Genomic DNA, 6,570 nt, shown 5'->3' with positions numbered 1-6,570 from the left:
CTTATTATGCCGCTTTCATCGTCGCTCAGATCGTCTTCAGAATCAGTGAGCGCTTGTCGTTTGTCGAAGAAGTACTTCGAAACATTTTCGGTGTAACGGCCATGGTTCAGCTCGTCTGCGTTCATCTTTGCGGCGTCCATCTTCAGCCGGCCAGAGCGCTGCATACTAAGTAGCCACGCTTCCCTCGGAGGGCGAGGGCAATAACAAAAGAAACAAAAGCCGGCTTATCCAGTATGGAAATACAGACAGACAATGAAACTACTGCGTGCTAGAATCTCCGACAAACAACATAATTTCAACCTCAAAATGTAAGCTTTTAAATATACCAATACTGCTATCTCAAACACGGAGAGGCTTCTTAGTGATATCAACTAACAGATTCTGCAAAAAAACGAAAATCACCAATTTTGAAAAAAAACAACGCTTCTTTCTCATTTTGCTCGAAAGTTGTGCTGCCGACTTCTGTCACTGGTTTCCGTGACGGGTCACATATTGTTTGCCGTGGTCCACACGCGGTTGCACTTTATTTTACAGTAAGTGTACTAACATGTACTTATAGTGTACTTACAGTGTATTTATCTAAAAAAAGTTCTGGTAATACAAGGTAACTACATGGGGTAGGGGTAGGGTTAGGGGTAGGTTCAGGGTTAGTACCTAGTTATTACATAGTTATTGTAATTACTATAATAAGTACATAGTATGTTGTGCTATCTATATAGTGCTACCATCCACGCTGTGCCATCATTGCAACACATGGCCCAGCTCTGGCTGAATGGGTACATGCCATTGCTGACAGGAGGCCAGCAGTGAGGCCACATTTGGGCCAAGACCGTTTGCTATGTGGGTAGTGCTGTATGGTTTGTCCAAAAATCTGACTCACTTTTTTTTGGGGGGGGGGGATTCTGGTAGTTTCACAGTTCATTAAATTTTAACCTGACTGTGTGTATTAATAATGATCCAAACATGCTGCATTCAAAACTACATTAAAGGGGTTATATGATGTTGCTAAAAAGGCAACATTATTTTGTGTACTTAGTGTAAAGAAATGTGTTTATGCAGTTAAATGCTAAAAAACACATTATTTTCCGCTTACTGTACATTATTGTTGCTCCTCTATGCCCCGCCTGAAATGCGACGGTTTTTACAGAGCTCATCATTCTGAAAAGCACAGTGTGCTCTGATTGGGCAGCTATCCCATGCATTGTGATTGGCCGGATGCCTCAAGTGTGTGACAGAAATGTTATGCCCTTACCATATTGTGATGGCGTGTCCTGGTACGACGAGATAAAACCAATAAAACCCATTACACATGAGGCATTAGTTGCACTCAGTGGGGACACAATTATTACACTGATTATAATGACTTATACTGCGTTTTACTTCATCGCATTGCACCGTGCCGCACAAACATAAACACAAGCCACTATTCTATACTGCTCAAAAATCATGTTTGAATCATTAGTTGCAAATTCTATAAATATGAAAACGTACTTACAGACTGTGAGTCAGAACAGCAGGCATTGTAGGCTAACCTCCCAGGTTCAGGAAACAGTCCTTAGTAAAACGCGCTGCACACACTTGAATATTTTGTTGAACTGTTCTGGAACAGTGTAGTAAATACAACTTAATCACTGATTTCTAGTTGTGTCCTCTTTTGAAAGACCAAACAAAGTAGTTTCGCTTTCACAACGAAACACATTGTCTCCACGACAATACTACAAAGAGAATCAAAGTAACGCCTTCTTTCTTTGCGTAAACATTTGGGCAGTGTTATGCAAATCTTTTCAACAAACATTCCCAAAACCTGTTGCGATTAGGGCCACAACATCACCTCCATTCAAAATGTAAAACTAACACTCTGCGAATAGCATCCCGTGTCTCCATGTCCACTGTCGTTTTCGATTTCCCTAACCTAAACTATGATCTTACTTTCGGTGCTTAGCGTCTATGTCACGGCTCTCAGCCCGCCCTCTGTTTCGTTGATTGGCCGGCTGTTTTGAGGCTGGAGGAAAACTGAGAGATAGGTCGCTATCTCAGACTGAGTACAGAAGCGAACTGAAATTGAGCATAAGTACAAAAAAATGGTTGTAATTTGTTCAACCCTTTGAAAAGTCTGTACTTTAATTTAATCTTGATTGTCTCATTTTAATTCTATTCTGGTGGCATACAGAGGCAAAATTATGAAAATTCTTTCAGAGTCCAAATATATACGGACTTAACTGTAAATTGATGTCAGATGCTGTCAGAATGAGTCAACACAGCAGATAAAAGCATGCTTCACAAAACATTAATTGATAAACTGGAGTTATGTGTATTACTTGTGGATTAATGTGATGCTCTTATCAGCTGTTGGAACTCTCATTCTGACTGCACCCATTTACTGGAGATCGACTGGTGAGCAATGCAGAGCAAAAGCAATGTAATGCTAAATTTCTTTAAATCTGAAGATACAAAGAAGAAACACATCTCCACATCTTGGATGGACTAGGAGTGAGTATAATTTATTTAATTTGTGTCATCTTGAATCTAAATGGAAATAGCTCAGTTAATTTTACATTGTAACTTTAAGTCTTGTAATGCATAGAACTATTAACTGGATTTAGCAATTCACATTCTACATCAAATGCAGTGATTTAAGTTTCCTGTCACTTTCTTTCATAGTGAGGGCACCAGGCTGTTTACGTATAGTCACATGGCTTATCTTAAAGACAAAATAAAGCTTCAGTGTCAAAAGAGGTCAAAAGAATGATGAAAGAAGATTGAATAAAACCATACGATCAGCACATGTCAGTGAAGTTCCATTGTTCCATTGATACATTTGTCAGTGACACACCTTGAGCAATTTTAAGATCAGTATTGGGGAAGAAAAAAAGAAAGAAAAAAAGAAGGGGAAAAACAAGGAGAACAAAGTGACTGAACAGAGAGGGGGGGGCTAGAGGAAGAGAGTGACTAAACTCTCTGAAAAAGCAAAATGGGAAGTCTGCAAATAAAAGGAGAGGAGAAGAAATGCTACAAACCACATGTTGCTGTTTGGAGCCATAATCCAGCTATGCAGCGAGACAGAATCACTGGTAAGTAAATATCTCTCTCTCTCTGTCTCTTTTAGTTTAAAAGACAGCTCAGAATGATAACAGTCATAAATAATCTGATAAATTGTCCATTACTCAATTGTTGCTATTGTTTTTTTTTTTGTTTTTTGTTTTTTTAGAGAAATGGATAGAAAGTACTGTGTATGTAATTTCCACTTTCTGTAGGTAGGTCAGGTGGCGATCAGGCACAGTTAGGTGTGACACTCAGTACTCAGTTCCTGTGTTTTGTTGTCTGTTGAGTTTAGATCAAAAATAACTTTTTTGAAGTAGGTACAATACAGTAGTTGGTCTGAATAAACTGTATTTATGTCTATCTTATCTATTCTCAAAAAAAAAAAAAAAAAAAAAAAAAAAAATCTTCCAAAATGGAAGTTTTCCGAGTTACAAAGTGCAAAAATCATTATGTTTGATCTACTGTATGTGGTCTGTGCTTTTAATTTTTAAGGAAGACAAATGACCAAGGGTGCGATTATATCAGTGAGGAAGTGGAACCTCTTTTTGGTTTCTACTATGTAACTGGTTTCTAACACTTTTAACCAGCATTTCAAGTTTTCTTTTTTTTTTTTGTGGACTCCTCCTCACACTCTTCATTACCTCACACACGACAAGCACCATCCAATGTCCAGCGTTTGGCAATGTCCCAGGCTAGCAGATGGTATTATGAGCTGGGCTCATCTCATCCAACAACAATGGCAAAGCTATTGAAGGCTCTCCCAGGTATACACTTAAACATGTATAGTTGCAATGTTCATGTCACCGTCAGTTATTACATTTTACTGGCAAAACAAAAATTGTCTTGTGTGGTTGGCAGTATCAGCTGTATGGTCTTGCTGTAAGCACTTTTGGTAAAAGTGAGAGATAAAAAAAAACAGCTTTGTTGTTCACAAACAGAATAAAATAAGACTAGTCTCTAGCCTCTTAGCAGACTGATTTCAATATTGCACAAAATTCTGAGAGTGAAAATGCATAGGTCTTGAAAGTCCAGGTACTCCAATCTTCTCAGGATTTACAGCAAAACCTGATTTTCATTCAGTATGAGAGTTAGATCTGTTTAGTTGGCTTGAAATATGCATTATACAGCAGTCAGTTTATTTTTGTGTGTCACTGAATGTTGTACTCAACTAATTTGTTCAACACTGATTCATTTAGGAACAACCACTGATGTGTGTTACTCAGAGACATGTCATGTTTTTGATTCTGCTTTGTTTTTGTTCAAAATAATATTTGTCAATGGAGCAAAAATCTGAAAAGTAACTGGTAATACTGTGTTGAACAAGGAGCTCAATCTTTCATATATATATATATATATATATATATATATATAATTGCAATACTTCTGAATTCACAAAATGGTTTTAGAAATCAGAAATAAGTTTGTTTCTGTTCAGCCAACAAGAATAATATTTGACTAGCAGATTTATGCCAACAGAGAAAAAGTGATACAAACAGCATTCACTGATGTTATATGAAATATGAGCACTTTGACTAATCTGAAGAACTAACAGTTGTATAATGCATATTAGTCCTAGCTTGTGTAATGGATGAAATGCAACCAAAATAAACAAAATAAAATGTTACTGTGTCCTAGTCCTGTCACGGCTCGGTTTGGGCTGAGGAGGCCAGATATCTTGAGCCACGGAAAGACCCATGAAACGCAGAAGCACTCAGTCACCTTCAACAAGACACTGGAGACCATTGACCCCATTAAACATGCAGCATCTATCACCATTCCCCATGCTAGTGCTAAACTCCCAGAGACCACCGTCAGGAAAAGTGAGCCACCAAGCCCTGCAGATGGATCAGCAAGAAAGCCTGAAATCAGTGTCACAAAATCATCAGACACTAAAGGTCATGACAGTCTTCAGCATCCACCAGTTACAAGAAGGTGTCCATCACCTAATCATGTTGGACGGAAATCCCCTTGTTCTAATGGGCATAGTAAGTACAATCCACTTAAACAGATGTATTTCTCCAAGAATAGAAGAATGAAGCTCTTAAAAAACAATCTGTTCAGTTGTCTTCTGATTTTCTATTCTTTTTTTAATGCAAAATCAATGTCTTTTAAAACAGTCATGGAGCACATTTGTTATTTAGTGGTCTTTTTTTGTTTTTGGTGGTCTGTCCTGAGGTGCCCGGGTCTGTGGTTGGATCTCATCCCGCTTAAGCTGAGCTCCAAGCTTTTCTGTTTTGTGTTTCATATCAGCTGGGCACTAAACTTATACTGACTCTGACATGCTGAACGAGCTGTTGAGTTTTGTCCCTTACGGTCCATGAGTGGAAGAAAGACAGGTTTCTTACTCTTACAAAGGATTTGAGGTAGAAGAGAATTGTGCTGAATTTTAAGGAAAGTGATCATATTTAAGTCAGTGCAGCGGTGTATCTGCAAACTTGAATGGTAACTGTAGTTGAAACTATACATAAAAAATATGATAATAATTAAAAACATCCAGAGGCTGTTTACGCCAGACTTCATTTAAAGTTTAAAAATGTTATGATTACATACTTACTTACTACTTGCATACAAAAGTACCTAATTTCCCAATCATAGAAAACATCATTCCCTATGATGTATAAGCCTGTTTCCTCATTGTGGACCTAGAAAGGTCCAAATTTACTGGTATTACTATCCTTGTGGAGTCATTTTGTCCCCAAAACATATAGAATAACTAACACACACACACACACACACATTTGATTAAAGAAAAATAATAATAAATATATAAAAAAAAAAAATAATAATAATAATAATATGCATTCCATGTACAACAAATGAGACCTTATTGTAAAATATTACCAAACAGTGTTACTTGTACCCCTGGTTTCACAGACAAGGCTTAAGCCTAGCCCCAAAATAAAATGTAAATCTGAGCCATTTCAACTGAAAGAAAATTGCAATGACTGATCTTTAAAAATATCAGTGCTTTTGTTTTGTCTCAAGACGCACACCAGTAATATTTTTTAAGGCATGTTAATGAAATTACTTATTAATGATTACTTAAATGTCCTTATCGAACTATGATCATGGCTTAGTCTAAGCCATGTCTGTGAAACCAGGCCATTAGTTCTCAAATCCTTTACTAGCACCAACATTAAAGGGGGGGTGAAATGCTATTTCATGCATACTGAGTTTTTTATACTGTTAAAGAGTTGGATTCCCATGCTAAACATGGACAAAGTTTCAAAAATTAAGTTGTACGTTTGAAGGAGTATTTCTGTTCCAAAAATACTCCTTCCGGTTTGTCACAAGTTTCGGAAAGTTTTTTTTTTCGAGTATGGCTCTGTGTGACGTTAGATGGAGCGGAATTTCCTTATATGGGTCCTAGGTCACGTCTGCCGGAAGAGCGCGCGCTCCCGTATAGCAGAGCACTGAGAGCAGAGGCATTCAGTGATCAGAGCGAGAGCGTCGCGAAATGTCACAAAAGAAGTGTATTTTTGGTTGCCAGGGGGCAAAACAACCCTGCACAGATTACCAAAAAAAAAC

At 37.7% G+C, this 6,570-nt stretch overlaps 1 long non-coding RNA gene across 1 annotated transcript; it reads left to right on the top strand.

The window, feature by feature from the left end:
* Positions 1-659: 659 nt before the first annotated feature.
* On the top strand, positions 660-4,823 carry LOC128015499 (uncharacterized). Its single transcript, XR_008183925.1, has 3 exons — positions 660-3,071; positions 3,699-3,806; positions 4,678-4,823. It is a non-coding gene; the product is annotated as an uncharacterized LOC128015499 (long non-coding RNA).
* Positions 4,824-6,570: the final 1,747 nt, after the last annotated feature.

The sequence above is a fragment of the Carassius gibelio genome, chromosome A6, assembly GCF_023724105.1.
Source record: "Carassius gibelio isolate Cgi1373 ecotype wild population from Czech Republic chromosome A6, carGib1.2-hapl.c, whole genome shotgun sequence".
Lineage (NCBI taxonomy): Eukaryota > Metazoa > Chordata > Actinopteri > Cypriniformes > Cyprinidae > Carassius > Carassius gibelio.
The sequence above is the reverse complement of the archived record's forward strand: the minus strand, read 5'-3'. Positions and strand labels throughout refer to the sequence as shown.